Source organism: Dermacentor andersoni, chromosome 2, assembly GCF_023375885.2.
Source record: "Dermacentor andersoni chromosome 2, qqDerAnde1_hic_scaffold, whole genome shotgun sequence".
In the NCBI taxonomy this organism is placed as follows: Eukaryota; Metazoa; Arthropoda; class Arachnida; order Ixodida; family Ixodidae; genus Dermacentor; species Dermacentor andersoni.
This window is the reverse complement of record NC_092815.1, coordinates 124,068,499-124,086,242: the sequence shown is the minus strand read 5'-3', so window position 1 is coordinate 124,086,242 and position 17,744 is coordinate 124,068,499. Positions and strand designations below refer to the sequence as shown.

The following is a 17,744-nucleotide window of genomic DNA, read 5'->3' as shown; positions in this document are numbered from 1 at the left end:
TTCAAAGGAAAATATATTCGAAAATTTTCGCTTTGGCCACTGTCACGTCCATTCATCGCCACCCGATTCTCCTGCTGCCGCCACCACTAAACTGCAATCCAAGTCCTTACAATTAAAACCAGCAGTTTTGCAGTGCACACATTTCCATCATAATTAGAGTGTTAGCATACACGAGGACATGACGCCGCTCCTAAAGTATGTAAACGAATACGTTGTATAGATGGCTGTCGCTTAAACAGTCCAAATGTCAATGAGCTGCATTCACGCGCTAACCAGTAAGATATATGCAGCGGTGTCATTATCAGCTCCGAACAACGACAAAAAGCTGCTCTGCGAAGGCGGTCGCAATGTTCCCTACTTGACGTCTCCTCAGGCTGCACGTCAAGTAATCTAATTAGGTGCAGTGTGGTGTTTGCTCTTAAGCTAGAAGCACAGTAAAGTCCGCTGCTAAAGGAAACACTTCATTGTAGAGAACAGGTTATTTTTGTTTCTCTGGGAAGTGCGCAACTGCCCGGCTTTGCAGAAGCTTACTTGTGGTTAGTGGTACTGGTAGGGTGGCTAGAAGGGGAGGTGTGAATACCGGCGGCGCAAACGTGACCCCACAGCGCACCGATGCCGCGGGGCGGCGCTGTTGACCAAGGCGGGGTAAGCACGAAGCCGAAATGAGCGCCTCGCCAGCCTCACGTCAGCTGCATCTCTGCCACCGAAGTGAAAGTGAGCCCGCTTCGGGTGTCGCGCGCTTTCTGCGAGCGTCAAAGAATGAATCTTTATCATGACAACAATGTTATGTCAGCCCACATCATTACTCCTGTGAAATTTTACGGGCCCAGTCCGCACTGTATCGAGATTAAAACGCGTTTCGTCTGTGCGCATTTCGTGAGCTGTCTTTGGGTGTTAGGGGCTAGTGGCGGGCTTCGAAATAATTTCGACCACTTCGGGTTCTTTAACGCGCACTGACATCATACGGGCGCCTTGCATATCGCCTCCCTGAAAATGCGACCGTCGTCCTCGAGATCAGCAGTCAATCACCCTATGCGTGCCTTAAGACCTGTAAACTGCAGACATTACCTGATAACGTCTGGACGTATTTACAAACCACTTTTTGTCTGCGCTTGCAGACCTGTAGCATGTCATTTTGACGCTCATATAAGGAATTTACTATGATTGCAGACAGTGAAGCAACAGATGTGGTCATGAAATCGTTTATTTACAAGTGAGCAAAAAAATTTACAACACACAAGGTTTCAGTGTTGTCCGATTCTTCTCACTGCTCTGCTGATTGACACCTTTAAGCAAAAAGTGAATCCTTGTGAGGCAATAGAAACGTATAACTGAGGCTGTCAGGGTAGCAGAATGGTCTAGGCAACCAATCTTTGACATTTAACCAATTGACTGCAAAATTTCGGCCGCAGCTTTGGCATGCTAGCGTGTTACACTGAATTAAAAATTATCGGGTTCTACGTGCCAAAACCACTTTCTGATTATGAGGCACGCCGTAGTGGAGGGCTCCGGAAATTTTGACCACCTGGGGTTCTTTAACGTGCACCTAGATGTGTTAGGGGCTAGTGGCGGGCTTCGAAATAATTTCGACCACTTCGGGTTCTTTAACGCGCACTGACATCATACGGGCGCCTTGCATATCGCCTCCCTGAAAATGCGACCGTCGTCCTCGAGATCAGCAGTCAATCACCCTATGCGTGCCTTAAGACCTGTAAACTGCAGACATTACCTGATAACGTCTGGACGTATTTACAAACCACTTTTTGTCTGCGCTTGCAGACCTGTAGCATGTCATTTTGACGCTCATATAAGGAATTTACTATGATTGCAGACAGTGAAGCAACAGATGTGGTCATGAAATCGTTTATTTACAAGTGAGCAAAAAAAATTTACAACACACAAGGTTTCAGTGTTGTCCGATTCTTCTCACTGCTCTGCTGATTGACACCTTTAAGCAAAAAGTGAATCCTTGTGAGGCAATAGAAACGTATAACTGAGGCTGTCAGGGTAGCAGAATGGTCTAGGCAACCAATCTTTGACATTTAACCAATTGACTGCAAAATTTCGGCCGCAGCTTTGGCATGCTAGCGTGTTACACTGAATTAAAAATTATCGGGTTCTACGTGCCAAAACCACTTTCTGATTATGAGGCACGCCGTAGTGGAGGGCTCCGGAAATTTTGACCACCTGGGGTTCTTTAACGTGCACCTAGATCTAAGTACACGGGTGTTTTCACATTTCGCCCCCATCGAAATGCGGCCGCCGTGGCCGGGATTCGATCCCACGACCTCGCGCTCAGCAGGCCAACACCATAGCCACTGAGCAACCACGGCGGGTGTTACACTGAATAAACGAGTGAGTTTGTTTTAAAGGGCATTGTCCAGCTTATAGAACGATTCTGAGGGATATAAAAGGCCCTCAAGGTCCACTCTTAGGATGCCTCTGGTGGAAGCTCTCTGGGGATATTGCCTTTATGGTGCTTCGCAGTCTTCACAATGTGTGGGCAAAACACGCCTTCTCGCCACATAACCTGCAATGTAATAAACTAGCCGTGCGTCGCTGCGGTGCTCAACATAACTTTGGTGGTCCACAGCATCTCGCCCTCGAATGACGGAATGTCGGGAGGAACACTCCAAAACAGGCGACGAGACCAACTGACAGCGGAGGGCGCAGGCCAGCGCGGGAGTACCACGCCGTAATACCACGCCGCGAGCAGCAGCGCCACGCTCCCCCTGGTGGCATCGGTGCGCAAGGGGGTCACGCGCGCCCGAAGGAAAGCGCCGCCGGTATTCACACCTCCCCTTCTAGCCACCCTAGTACTGGTACTCTTCTACACACCTGTACAGTGCTTGCCCCCCCCCATTGCCAGAACTTCCGCTATACTTGCTCATAGAGCGCCAGCAAAGTGACCGCCCCACATCCGAGCGTTCTCTTTAACAGCGGAGCGGATTGTACATGTAAATACCTGCCCTATAATTAGACACGGCCGAGTGGGCACGATTTGCAGCGACTTCGATCGCTCCGCAATCGACTGCATGTGCTGCCATGTTGGTGACAATGAATATTTGTCGATAGCAAGAGCACCGTATACCAAGTACAGGCGACCAAGCAAATTCTGCGTACAACACATAAGGTGTTGCTAAATGCCGGCTCCTGGAAGTTGCAGCATTTTCCTCTGACCTGTCTTCTTTCTAGCGGCCCGCCTGTTGAGAAGTCATGGGCGTTTTGTGATACGGGTGAGAGGAAGAGCTCGGGAAGACCCAGCTTATCGATCCGCGCTGTCACAACCTGCCACAAGGGGGCGGGTTATACGATTTCTCTGAGACACGCCGCGCCACCCGTCACGTGCACACTGGAACCAGAACTCGCAGTCCTGTAGCCCTGTGCCGAAGACATCGACTAAATCAGGCGTATCCCGAAAGCAACACACTTCAGCGAACTCAGTTTCCTGTTCTGTCTTTCCTTTTGTGTCGTTCCGACCACCGCGCGCAAAGCCATGATGCCATTCAGGCCACGTCCTTCTGTCTTCGACGTGTACAGGGGCTCGATTCTTCGCACAAGACCACACGCCTGCTCCTCGTCTCGTGTATTCGAAGGCATTTAGCGCATCTAACAGTACAGTTTGTAGGCAGCCCCTCGCCTGCTGCTGGTAGAACTACTCTGTCTTTGACGCGGGACGCCCTGAGCTCTGTGCATGCGTTCAGAAAGGCCAGCGGCCTGGCTTCACCGGAAGATTAAATCGGTAAGGTAACTGTTTGGGCTATTTGGTAGCCTTGCCTTGTAAGCATATTTAGGAAGATTAAACTTCGGCAGTTTTTGTGGTCTCGGCGCATTTGTTGAGGGCCACGCCTGAGTTCGAAAATCCATGTTACCGCAAGTTTCCACTTCCATATAGACGCCTCGAGCGCTTGGTGCGACGCGGTTCAGCCCACTGAACGCGAAATCGAATTACTTTAACAATGCATATCGAGTTCCTCAAGGAGGTGAGATATTTATGAAAGAAGCAAAGCGAGGCAGGTGAGAAAAAATAATATACGTGGAAACAGCGTCCCTAGACCTCGCGCAATTTACGAAGGATATCGAGATCGAGCAGGGAGCCTGCTTCTTTACCGCTGCCGTGAGCACTCCGTAAGCTAAGTCTGAATTTCTCCCCAATCCAACAATGAATTATTAATTTTTATTGCGAGAAAGGAAGGCTTTCTGCGACATGCATCCGCGCGACGCCAAACCTGCGCGGTTGGGGAATGTGGGAAAAGGGAAGGGAAGATGGGTAGGATCCCGACAACGCTGCGTCAAACCGACCATGAGTCTGCGATCCCCACATGACGCTTTAAATTGGGTCGTAAAACCCGTACTCCTTTCCGCAGGTACTTCCGACCTCCGTAATCTCTAAGTATATCTCATGAATTATATACTAAGGATGGGAAGCGACAACTTTAGAGCAAACGGCTCGGGAAAAGATGCACGGTGATATCAACGTTACCCGTCCCGATGCCGCACGTGCACGTGCTACGCTATCGCCAGCATGCTGGCGATAGCGTAGCGACCGAAATTACTGGAAATCGATGCCGCACAGCCACGTTTATTAAAACGCGCACATTCGCATGCCCTTCCAGCTTGAAAGCGAACTCTACTGCAAACAACTGCAAGTTACGCGACGCGAAACTTGAGGAGTTGTCGACTAGAGAATGTCCTGATCACTTTCGCCGAACAGGACTTGCCGTGCTGCGCCTGTGCATCATTTGATCTCGGTCGCAGTGGGCGGATCGAACCGAATCGTGCAGCTTCGCGGTACGAAGTTGGCCGTGGAGGATTCAATGCGACCGCGCCTCAGAAACAGAACGAGTTCTGAGCAAAACGTGTACACACATGGTGTAAATGTTAGGAAACGCGAAGGGCCAAATACAACAGGACGCAGGACGATCGCTTGTATATTATCAATTGACACGGACAGACAAACAGTAACTCGCACTAACACAACTTCCCTTACAATGAAACCACACCACCTCTGCCGATTCGCCATTTTGTTGAAATTCGTACATATGGAGCGAACGGGGGAAGGTGAAAACGTCTCGTCCAGTGACACTATTATGTGCATCGCCGTCGAAGGTTACTGCATGTGTCCAACTTACATGATAACGCCTTTAAAGGGAAAGATTATTTGGTGGCCAGGCAATGAAAAATCGTCTCGTTACAGGGATACTAAAAAGAACAATAAGTTGAGCCGAAAGAGTTAATTGAGCTTCTAAATACAAAAGGGAAGAAAACTGAAAAAGCGGCGGAATCTATCTCACGATAACTGTCGACAGTTATGCGTTAGTATTGAATGAATAGAGCAATCGACACAATGTATTGCCACCGTCGAAACGAGTTATGTATGAGGCCTTAACTGCAGCGACACTCACGCATTTCCTTAATGACACTGGGCGCCAGCAGGCGCCGCTGCCGCGAAACCTGCACGTGACCTCGGGTATACATGGCGTGCCAGCACGTGCAAGCGCTGAGAAACGCGTCATGCGGCAACCGGGCTCCTCTCTCGCGCTCATTTCTGGACACGCGGCGCCATCTAGTGGCACTGCCGAGAAGTCCGCGCGTGGCCTCCGAGACAAGAACGTTGCGCGCCGGTGATAACAAAAGCTGAAGATTGTTCCCTGGGTTGAAGCACACTCAGTGGCACATACTCAGTGACTTAAGTTGGCGAGATGTTCATTAAAGAACGGCACATACCCACTGCATTTGTGGCGCAGCCTGCCAATGCGTAGGCCTACTGGCCTTGAGTAGACCTTGTGACGTGGGTTTGATTCCGCTATGCAACGGAGAAATTTAAGCATTTTTTTACGTCACACAAGTTGGCATCAAAGAGGTTCATCAAAGACCAGCACAGACTGAGTGGCAGATATCCAGTGCTCCAAGTCGGCATCAAAGAGTTTCTTGGTATAGCGGTACCTACCCAGTCCCGCATCTACAGTGACCTATATCGGCGTGAAAGTGGTTCGTTGAAGAGAGGCACGTGTGTACACATTGGCACAGAATCAGTAACCCCAGTTGATACGATGGTTACCCGCCGTGGTTGCGCAGTGGCTATGGTGTTGGGCTGCTGAGCACGAGGTCGCGGGATCGAATCCCGGCCACGGCGGCCGCATTTCGGTGGGGGCGAAATGCGAAAACACCCGTGTATTTAGATTTAAGTGCACGTGGTCGAAATTTCCGGAGTCCTCCACTACGGCGTGCCTCATAATCAGAACGTGGTTTTGGCACGTCAAAGCCCATAATTTATTGATACGATGGTTCGCTTCGAACCCAGCTACGTCACCTCAGCAGTTCGATGCGCTAGCGGGCTGCCCAGAACCCAGGTAGGTGGTAACACAGCTAAGTGGTAACACTAGATAGATAGATAGATAGATAGATAGATAGATAGATAGATAGATAGATAGATAGATAGATAGATAGATAGATAGATAGATAGATAGATAGATAGATAGATAGATAGATAGATGAAATTGCGTGAACACTCCTAAGTATGTTAACGCATTCAACCGTGAGAGGAAGATCTATGACTGAAAAAAGAAGCAAATAGGCAGTGAGGCCTCCTCGAAGTTGCCAGACCAGCGCACTGCAACGTCATGAATTTTGACAGCGTCTAACGCCACACGGCGACTCAAACAGGAAGAAATACTTTGAAGTTGAAGATGTTACAATAACTTGCTGGCGCTCTGGTTACGGCCGCAGAACTAAGCAAGAAATGAAAGTTTAGTGTTTGTTTCATCTAATAATGAACACCTAGCTTATCGTGAAAATAGTTAAAATAGACCTTGGAATGAACAGGCTACAAGTCTAGACCAATTTCATGTTTTTTCAATTAATGCTGAATTTAATGTTTAAACGATTTAGCGTCTCTTCAATAATATTTGATGCTGTGTCGACATCCGTCACTGATTCTTTCCTTGTTCCTCTGCGCCAACGGATAGTAGCCAGTCACGGCAAGATAGTTCAGGCCCACCGTTCCGCTTTCCTTCAAACAAGACCCTTATGCGTGTGTAGCTCCCTCTCTGGTTGACCCTTTTCTGCACCGCTTGGTGCCTGCAGGGGCACCTCCACCTCAAGGCCGAAGCGTATAGCTGCTGATATCATCATCATGGTTGCAAACAGCCAGTTAAATCCGCAGCCGAACAAAGGCGTCTACCAAAGATCCCCATAGACCACTGCCTTGCCTCAATCGAGAAGTCACCGACGCCGCATTTCCCGGTGGAGCCACCTGATGTAACTACGTGTTGGCCGACATTACGTCATAGCGTTAGGACTCCGGCTCATGTACAGTGCATGCATGATAAATCCCCAGTTTTGCGCACTTGCAGGTTCGCGGAACGGTTACTGCCACCTTTCCCTTCCCGGAGCCGTGTCGCCACTTTTAATAGCACCCTGAATAGCTAATTGGGCGCGCGCCGCGGTAAGCCTCGAAATTAACGTCGGCCGAGTCGTAACTGTGGCCGAATGCTGCGGTGATTTCAGTGTTGGAATATGGAAGCTCAACTGGAGGTTCACCGTCTTTTCTTCTGATTGAGTGCTTTATTTGGATGTAAAATTTCAAATGTCGGCGACTATTTTGTCGCCAGGTTACCACATGAGTACGAATTAATCCTTCAGCGATTGACGAATCACAATGAACGATGTCTAACGATAGCATTTCGGCAGTAAGACAGTTTTCAAAATACTGCTGGACAGCCACGTGTATAAGCGCGGTTTCATTCGCAGCGATATTATGACTGCCTGTCAGTGCTTTTATATTATGAACATTGACGTCAAAAGCGTGTGCGGTCCGAAACTTTAAGGGTCTTCCTGACAGATATATTATATATATATATATATATATATATATATATATATATATATATATATATATATATATATATATATATATATATATATCTGTGTGTGTGTGTGTGTTAGGAAGACCCTTAACGTTTTCGAACGCAAAAGCTTTTGACGTCAATGTTCATAATCTATATATATATATATATATATATATAAGCACTATTCAGGTGGTATGATTCAGGCGTGTGCCCCAAATCGATGGGTAGCCTCATCGCTCGAAACTTTCCGCTCGCTTGCGGCCGAACGCGTGCGACAAAGGGGGTTGGCTATAGCAATATTGCGTCTTCACAGCGGGGCAGAACAAAACTTTCCATTTCAAGCAATGGAGGTCAATCGATTCAAGAGCAATTTGGGTAACAATGGAACGTTGACCTAGATTCTCGCGATAGCAATAACGCAGCAGCGGCCCATTTATTTCGCGGAGAAAACAATAATATATTGAAATTAAACTGCCACGCACTAGGCTGTCTAAATTTATTTGACTTCATTATGCATATCGAATACTCAATACGAAAGAGTCACTTATAATGCACGAGCCGTAATGCTAGACGAAATCCTATGCGGAAATTGAATACAAACTCACGTGACAATACGAAGAAAGAAAAACACTTGAAGGAACGTCGATAGAGACAGCCTGCGTTAAAAGAAAACATCATTGGAGTAGAAGAAGGTGGCTTTTTGTGACTGATTTGAATAATTTTCACGTATTTACTCTGAGGGCCCATAATGAGAAGAGTTGACGAACAGAAAAGAGCAGCGATGCACTCTGAGTGGTCGAAACCCCTATGTAGCACAGAGAGATCAGTTACATTGTTACAGCGGCAGCTTAAATGCAAATTACGTTCAAGGGCACCTAAATGAAACACGCGTCGCCCACTGCGTAACAAACTCGGTCCCGCTTCAACAGACACGGAACCTGGCCCATTCTCTTGTCAGCAAGCCTCCCCTCCTCATACATAACATTACCGCTACCACCGCCATCAAAGCCTCAGAGCACGCCTGACCTTCGCATATAGGGGCGGTGATTTCATTTTCAACTCCCAACCCACATACTGCTCGCTAAACTCACCGCCAGCACCAACGTGGGCGCAAATATAGCGAAGGAGGGCCGAGCAAGGCAAGCGTGTCCGTCACCCCATTATCCTCGAGCGGCGCAAATCGGTCACGTCGCGGTGTTCGAATTCACCTCCGCGCACACGAAAAGAAAAAAAAGTGCAATGGAATACGGGAATGCTCCAGCCACGAGGGTTGCCCTTCCCCCGCCATCACCAACGAAATCGACTACTACTCTGCACGCCGTTGTCGTCTCGGGCGGCGAGGACGCTGTTGACGCAAAAGCGTAATCAGCCGAGCGGAACGGTCGGGCACCCCGTTGACATTTTTTTCCACGGCTGACCAGTCGGTCGCTTTTACGAAGGGAAGGGGAGCTGTGCGTGTGTGTTGTGGGCCAATCGGATTCAAGGTCGGTAGAAAACAACGAGAACTGAAGAGAGAGAGAGAGAGAGAGACGAAAACTTTCTGAAAACAACGAAAGACGGTCGATAAAGTGCGTCGAAACTAGTCTCTGAAGTTGTGCAACTACGCATGTTGACTCCGGAAGTAAGTACGTAATTCTGGACCGAGATGTTTCTTATGCAGCCATGTTTGACGCATATAGAGCGAGCACATTATGTCTTGTAGTGTAAAGTACGTGAAACGATATGACGGAAGGGCAGGAAGAAAACACAGGACAGCCTTTCCTCTCCTATTATTTCTTCGTATCGCCTCGCGTCCTTTACGGCATAACAAGTACTAACCAACAAGCCAAGCAACAAGTAGTGATACGTATCGCGTTTGTTGAAGGCCGCAACTTTTGAGCAGGCTGAAAGAACAGCAAGCTGCTTTCTGCTTATCGTTTAGTACGGCGTACGCTTACTTGCAGCACATGCAGACTTTATCAACGTGTGTGCACGTCGCTGAAATATTTAAGCTTCAAATTGACGACTGCGTCTAAGCCATCCTGGAGCAGAAGGCAGCTCAATTGCTGCAACCTCATAAGAAAGGTTCGAAACTACCGACGTCTATCCCGAGGGTACACACGGACAAGGACAAGAGGCGTGCCATCTGCCTAGCCTTACTACCGAAAGCTCTATTCATGACTGCGAAAAAAACAGCGCCACAGAAACGACCAAGAAAACAAAATTACGACGAAAACAAAGTCTTCACAAACCACTGTCTCGCCGAGTTGGTTGACCCACATGAGTCGACTGTCATTTGCAACGTGCCCCCCTTGTATACCGTATATAGTGAAGTGCATGCGGCAATGAATTCTTAGGGCCAGACGCATTACTGATGCAGCGGCAGTAACGCTGTCACAGCCGCACGGCTGAGCAGTAGGTTAAGCATGTGGCCGAAGGCAATCGTATGCAATATAACAAAAATAAAGAAAATAAATTACGAGGAAGGGGGTTACTATATATCACACGTTCAACGGTTAAAACTGTCTGCACAACGACGCAAGTGTGAGTGGCAACGGGTTATTGGTGCCGTAGCTTGACCAAAGGAAACGTGTGGCTAAACTCCACTGGCAATTATTATTATTATTATTATTATTATTATTATTATTATTATTATTATTATTATTATTATTATTATTATTATTATTATTATTTATTATTATTATTATTATTATTATTATTATTATTATTATTATTATTATTATTATATGGAAGCATACAAGCACACAAAGGAAACAGGGAGGGAACAAGCTGACAACATTCACAGAGAAGGACTCAATAACGCCTGCCTACTCTTTCGGCACTGGCAAAAGCAACAATCAAATGGCCACATTCCGCAAATCGTGTGATACAGCGCCTCTTCTCAATGCGCGCATGCGCACAGGACAGCGCGAAGTCCGCTTCGTTTCCTCTGCGAATTTCATTACTGCTTGAAACCATGAACGTAGCGCATGCCGACTATCCCCAATGTAGGAGCACGGACATTTCGCGGTACTGCCCTCAACGAGTAAAATAAAGAAAGACGGGAAAGCAAGGTAACGTCAATGTACGACGTTTAGAGCCTGCCACAACCGACGGTGTAGCCCATAACTTCGCATTGTCAGCACCGTTGTAGTGCACCTGCTTTTAATTTGAGGAGATTACTATTCATAAACCGGAAAACAAAAAAAAAACTCACTTGTTTTGACTATAACTCAGCGCAACAGGAGAGCTGACCTCGGAGAGAATTGCTACTGAGTGTAACGCCTCTTCCCGTATTTGTATTTCATCTCCATGTGCAAAATGTCCGTATATAATTTCCTGGCGCAAACACCACACGTATCCATTCGACAAACCCTCACTCTCTATCGATAACGTATTTACTCTTCTATTTGAAGAACCTTGAGAACAACATTGGACAATCAACACACACATAAGCTATCCCGAAGTCGTAAGGACTGCTGCGAAGCAATTAACTCCAGTTTTTAAAAAACAAAACAATATATATGTGCAAAGTAACGTACACGCAGGAAGCACAGCTGCACGTCCGTAATAAAATGCACACGATATGATCGCAGAGTTCCTATACGATCATAGAAAACGTCCACTCCGCATCTGCTTCAATCTAACTTGCTCCCGTCTGGCCCAAAAAAGTCTTGTGCGTGACCCTCATTGGGCATCGAACTAATTTGGGCCGGTATGGGCTTTTGTGGGCGCCGAAACATTTTGGTCTTGTACGCTATGGTCACAAACTGGTCCCATATGAGCCTGTTCAAGTGCTGAACTAGTCTGGTCTGGTATGGCGTTTCAAACGTGCCCTGTACAAATCAAATTGAATGTTATATGGGACCTGCTATAAACCGTTTGATCGTGTATAAAACTGTTTGTTTGTTTGTTTGTTTGTTTGTTTGTTTGTTTGTTTGTTTGTTTGTTTGTTTGTTTGTTCGTTTGTTTGTTTGTTTGTTGGTAATACGGCCGGACGAGGAGGAAATAAAGAGAGAAGGCAGGGATGTTAAGCAGAAATGCGTCTGGTTGGCTACCCTACTCTGGGGGACGGGAAAGAAGGAATATGAAGATAAGATAGAGAGAGGGAGGGGGAGGAAAGCCGCGGTTAGCTCGCGCACGCACGCGGAGGGCGTGAGCCATTTAATTCCCTGGCTCTTTACCTACAACCCAAAGTAGTTGAATTGAAATACGGCAGGCCTCGCGAAGGCCGAAATACGAGGGGTAAGGTACATACAAAATAAAACAAAGAATGTAAGAAAAAAAAACGAAGTACGCAACAAAATTATGGAACTTTACGTGCTAAAACCACTTTCTGAGGCACGCCGTAGTGCAGGACTCCAGAAATTTTGACCACCTGGGGTTCTTCAACGCGCACTTAAATCTAAGTAGATGGGTGTTTTCGCATTTCGCCACCATCGAAATGCGGCCGCCGTGAGCGGGATTCGATCCCGCGACCTCGTGTTCAGCAGCCCAGCACCATAGCCACTGAGCAACCACGGCGGGTCGAAGGACACTACCACAAATTGCAACAACCATTTAAAAATATATATATAAATATATAATGCAGCGTTACATAAACAATGCACGAAATCTTCAAGTTCAACACAGCATCAGATGTGCAAACGTAGAACGAGTAATTAATTCATAGCAGACAAGTAATAAGTCAAAATAAATTAAAACAGAAGTATACCAGAGAATATAGGCTATTAAAAAAAAGAATTCATTAACTTTGAAAGCAAATGAAATTTCAGTAGAAATGCTTTCAATTGAATCAGTGCTTGTTAGTTCTTCTACAGTTAGATTGTTCCGCTCTGTTATTGTGCATGGAAAGAAACAATATTTGACAAGGTTAGTTCTGAAATTGTAAGGCCCTAAAGAGGCAGCGTGTCGACGCCTTGTTCGGCGGGCCGTAAGTGGTTTTGTTTAAGCGTGGGGAGAAAGATACAATTTGTTGTTATTTAGTAAAAAGAAGCCTTTAAGTCTGGGAACTTCTTCATTGCAACGTTTGAATATTATGTTCAATCATTAGGTTGATGATGATGTGTGGTGTCTTATGGCGCAAGGGCCAGGTATGGCCAAACAGCGCCAGTCATTAGGCAGTCATTAGGTTGGTCGGGGAGTCGGCTGCACGATATTTCGAAAAGATAAACCTTAAGGCTTTGCGCCGATTCATTTCTAAGGCATTAATGTTAGCATTAGTGTAAAAGTATCATATCGTAGCTGCATATTCCGGTTTAGGACGGACGATAGATGATAACGATGGATGATAGAGGTAAAATCAGGTAGTCTAGTTTTACAGGGAGCAGATTTTAATTCCTGTGTAGAAAGGCAATGTTTTTGGAAAGCTCAGACACGTAATCAAGCCAGGCGCGATTTCCAGCTTGGGTTATTGGTTATTGTAACACCAGTGCAGTTGTATTTGCTAACATCGTTAAGTGGTTGAGATCCAAGGCAGTAGGCAAACGATAGCTTATTGCGTATTTTTCTTGTTCCATCAATGATGTTTGGTCATGTGTAACACTGTAGCGACGCCGACAATCTGCCGACGGTCGGCGTAGAGCTCGGCGTCGGTGCAGTGTGGAAGAGGCGCCGACACGAAGGTAAAAAACGCTCGGCAAGTCGGCAAGTCGGCAAGTCGGTGTCGTGTTGGCCTAGTGCGAATAAGCTTTAACAATGCCCCCAGAATATGTCAGGATCGCAATTACAATGAAGTTAGGTCGCGTATGGTGGAAGTAGCGCAGTTTACAGCATTGCCGACTGTCTGGTTTAATTTGGCTTGAAAGGTTCCAAATGTGGTGCGAGAAGTGTCCTGTCGTCTCGTGCGCGTGGTTTCTTCCAACGTCACCCAAACAGTAGCTTTAGGCGTATTCTTGTCCTCGCTTGGAATTAAGTTATTAATGCACTGTGTGCAAAACATCTTTTTAAACTCGTCCCAAAGTTCAACACTGTCATGAGCTTAAAAACTAAAAAGACGCAAGTGAAGCTAGTCTAGCACGCTCTCGTTGCTGGCGCGCGAGAAATCTTTCACAGTGACTTTGCACGTATTACATTTTAATTATTCTTTTTCAAGCCGAATGTGATTTTCGGTGAGAAACAGTCTCTAAAGAGGGACAGCCTTTAATGGATGTAGTATATCTTCGTCTAGTCATACGTGATAGCACGCATACAAGACAACATCATGGCGATCATATAACACAGAAACACAAAGCTAAGGTTCTATTATTATTATTATTATTATTATTATTATTATTATTATTATTATGGCTTTGCGTGGCCGCGTAGTAAAGAAAGAAAAAAAAAGCCCTGCACTTTCGTTTCGCCGTCCACGTTTAAAGAAACAGAACAACACCAAGGAAGCCCTGTATGGGGGGGGGGTGTTCCCTCTTGTTGCTTGGTGAAGACCATGCGTTCTGTGGCTTTCAACCTTCCCCACAATACCCTCGTGCGCTGACGAGGCTCCCTGGAGCAGAAATGGCGAGTCGTGACCCGGTCCAGTCGAGTGATCGCTGCGCGAGCTAGGAGCACCGCACACTACAGTGGCCATGGCCAACGATACCGACCCCGCGGTGGCATCGCCATATATTATTCAAGCCCTGCAGGAATGCGCGGGAATCTGCTGAGCTGGAGAGAAAAAACACATCCAAAAAGCGAGAGACAGCGGAAAGTGTAAGGTTGAAGGGAGGGACGGAGGGAAAACAACTTGGGAAAGAACTGGCGTTGCTGTACCATACCAGAGGGGTAAAAACAGAAAACAAAGAAAAAAAGCTTTGACAGAAAAAGCCGCAACGACGCAATCGCGATGCGGAAAGACCATAAAAGAAAGTCCTAGAAAAAAAAATAATCCCTCTCTCTCGTGGCAATATTTCCCTCGTGTTCGACAGCTGGAGCCAGTATTGCGACGTATAAAACGGCACAGAAGCAAAGTGTTTGCGCAATAGTGCTGAACGGCCCGAGTTAGGACAAGTTGCCACACGAGACGTGAGCGATGGAACGATCGATCGCTCCGCGCAAGCATGGCAATTTTCTGCTGAGTTGAACTTTTGTCTCTCTCTCTCTCTAACTACCTATCCTTTTTTCTTTTTTCGTTGAAGTACCGGTGTCCTAAGTGTCGTTCGAGAAGACGTCGCGACAGAGCCCGACGCGTATAAAGTGAGCATTCCGCGCTTTCTACTCGTCGCCGTAAGTGTGCGAAAAATGAGCATTGGTGCTCTTTTTTGCTTTGCTGCGTACTTGTGTGTCTTCCATTCTAGTCGCTGTTAGTGCGGATGCTTTTGAGAATTTTCAAGTTAACGTGTAAACTTAAGTGCCATCTAATGTTTCGAAACCTCGCTGTGGGAAAGTTACAGTAGTCTTTCATGTCACAATCGAGTGCTAGAGAAATGTACTGAGTTAGAGCTACGTAATCCCAGCGATCATTAGTAGAACAGGTGACCGACCAATATCGTTGACGTTTTGGAATCTGCCCGTACCTGTTGTTCACATTCTCGAAACGTCCATTTTTTGTTGTTTGACTGTGTTCTCTCAGCTATTGATTAAGTAACCACGACTACAAGAGAAGCGTCAAATGCGTTCACGGTGACATCAGCAGCTCGCTTTATCGACAAGTCACGCTAACTGCCACGTCACTTTTCGACTCACGCATGTTGTTACAATCGTAAGCGTGCACCACACAGTGAGCGCAACGTTGACTACATCGCAAGGCATTATATTCTGCTAGCTCCTCCATGTACTTCATGTCTCGATGGCAGAAACGGTTCAACGCCGTCCTTCAGAACGAAGGAACGGATGTTCGATTTTAGTCGTATACAATACATGCTAATTCCTCAATTTCAGCTTTCTTTATAAAGACGTATACCATTTTTTTATGTTGTGGTGGCGCTCTGCACTGCACGTACACTCATTTATATGAATAGACGCATCTCCGATCACTATAATAATCGAATCTTAGGCAGCCCGTAAAGGAGGCTTCTTTGCAAAAGCTATGTTATTGTGGAGAAACAACTTCAACGCACGAAAGTCGGGTTCGCACGCACTGAAAACAGAAATATCGCTATTGACTAATCGTAGACCCTTCTGAATGTTGTCGAATTGGCTCTCCTACAATGAATAAACGCCCGAAATCAGGAAGCCAGCGTTTTCTAAGGTGACGATAATTGTCCAGCTGATGCGCTCGTCTTTGTATGCATTGTTCCACCAATGCATTCAATCGATCGTTGGGGAACAGCTAACGAGCTGCGCCGTATCTGCCCTTTTAACAACGTACTGGCCACCGTGTTTTGGACAATTAGCGACTGCACGAAGTCCAACATGACTATTTTTGAAAATGGGGCAAACTGCGCGTAGCTCGCAACAAACAGTGACAGGGTGTCTCACACTGTCACAATCGCACTTTCAAGTTCCCTGACTTTTTCAGGATTTCCTTGAACGTTCTTACCGAAATCTGCTGGCAGTTTATGACACTGGAAGTTCAGCGCCAGGAAGAAATTGTGCTTTCTATCTTGGCAAATTACTACGAGCCCATAATCTTCAATAACTGCTAAAAGTAATCAGTAAATCCGGTGGGCTGCACTATCAGATTCGACACGAATCATTTGTTTCATGATATTTCAATCGTCCGGCTGGGCTCCAAAAACCAGGTAAAGGCACCATTATTTGTGTATAAACCTCACTTCTTTCTGTCCTACCACTGGCATCACCATAACTGCTACAGGTACCAATTTCACAGTTTCAGAGCAACTGCAAGGTAAAAATTCGCTGTCCTGTTCTTGAATTTTTCAGAAGTGACCCCATTTCTAGGAAAAAAGATACAGGTTGCTCCCGATGGTAGACAGCGTGGTACACCACATGCACTGGCATATTTATGTGGGGGGCGGATTAGCGAAGTGCACGCCTGCACAAGGCGTCCCATGGCGTCCGGTTGTCGACAGCAGCGTGTCCGTGATCATGTAACACTTAAGATTTCCTCAGGGAAGTACAAAAGCACGGACGGCTATTGTTGAAGCGCATTGTGAGCGATAGCTTAATTCACATAAGAGTGCACCGACCGAACGAAACAGCGGCAGGGCTATAGGGCGCGTTTGCTTTCCAGTCGACAATGCGCATCGACACTAGCCCGTGAACTCTCTACAGCCTCCAGAGCGAGGCGCCGAGAGCGCAACGCGACAATTGAGCCAAACATTACCCGCCCGTCCAACAAATTTGTCGTGCAAAGTGTTCCGCAAGCTTGTTCCCCGACCTGTCTCCGGAACAAACCTTCCGCGGCAATCCCGGCGCGCTGTCAGCTGCCACAAAAGTTTAGCGAGCGCATACGTCAGTCTTCCAGCGGGAGGGGAAACGATTGAATGACGCCGGCGTTGGAAAAATTTGTAAAAGGAGGGAGGGGGGGGGGGGGGAGGTTACCGAAGGAAGAAGGCGCGAACAGCAGAACAATAAAATAAAGGAAATGGAAGAAGCACTGACTGCAAGCGCTCGAAATTCCGGAAAGGAGAGCTGACGCCTGCGCCACCTTTCTTTGGGTTTTTTAGTTTCAAACTTTTACGTAGACAACAAACACAGCCGCTAGCTAGGAGCCTGAACAAGAGAACAAGAAAGGAATTTCACTCCGCCAGGCGTTCGCGCTACGCCACTGACAGCGCTAGATGCCGGTGACGGGTTTACGCCTGCTCTACGCGGCCGTCAGCGATCCTTTTCTTTCTTCTGGAGATGCGCAGATTCGCCACCACAGTGCGCTCGACAGGCGCGAAACGGTGACATCGCAGGGCAAAGCGCACAGAGCGAGCGCTGTTATAGAAGGCATTCACGCTTCCAGTGGAGGAAAGCAGGAATTACTTTTATTAGTTTCGGAAGAGCTCAAGCTCCGGTCTAGGGCCTTATTGGCAGATTGAGCCCTCT

General features: G+C 46.9%; 1 protein-coding gene across 1 annotated transcript in view; it reads right to left on the bottom strand.

Moving 5' to 3' along the window:
• Window positions 1-17,744, bottom strand: part of LOC140216146 (uncharacterized) — a 291,954-nt gene that overhangs the window by 36,840 nt on the left and 237,370 nt on the right. The gene's annotated exons all lie outside the window — the stretch shown is intronic.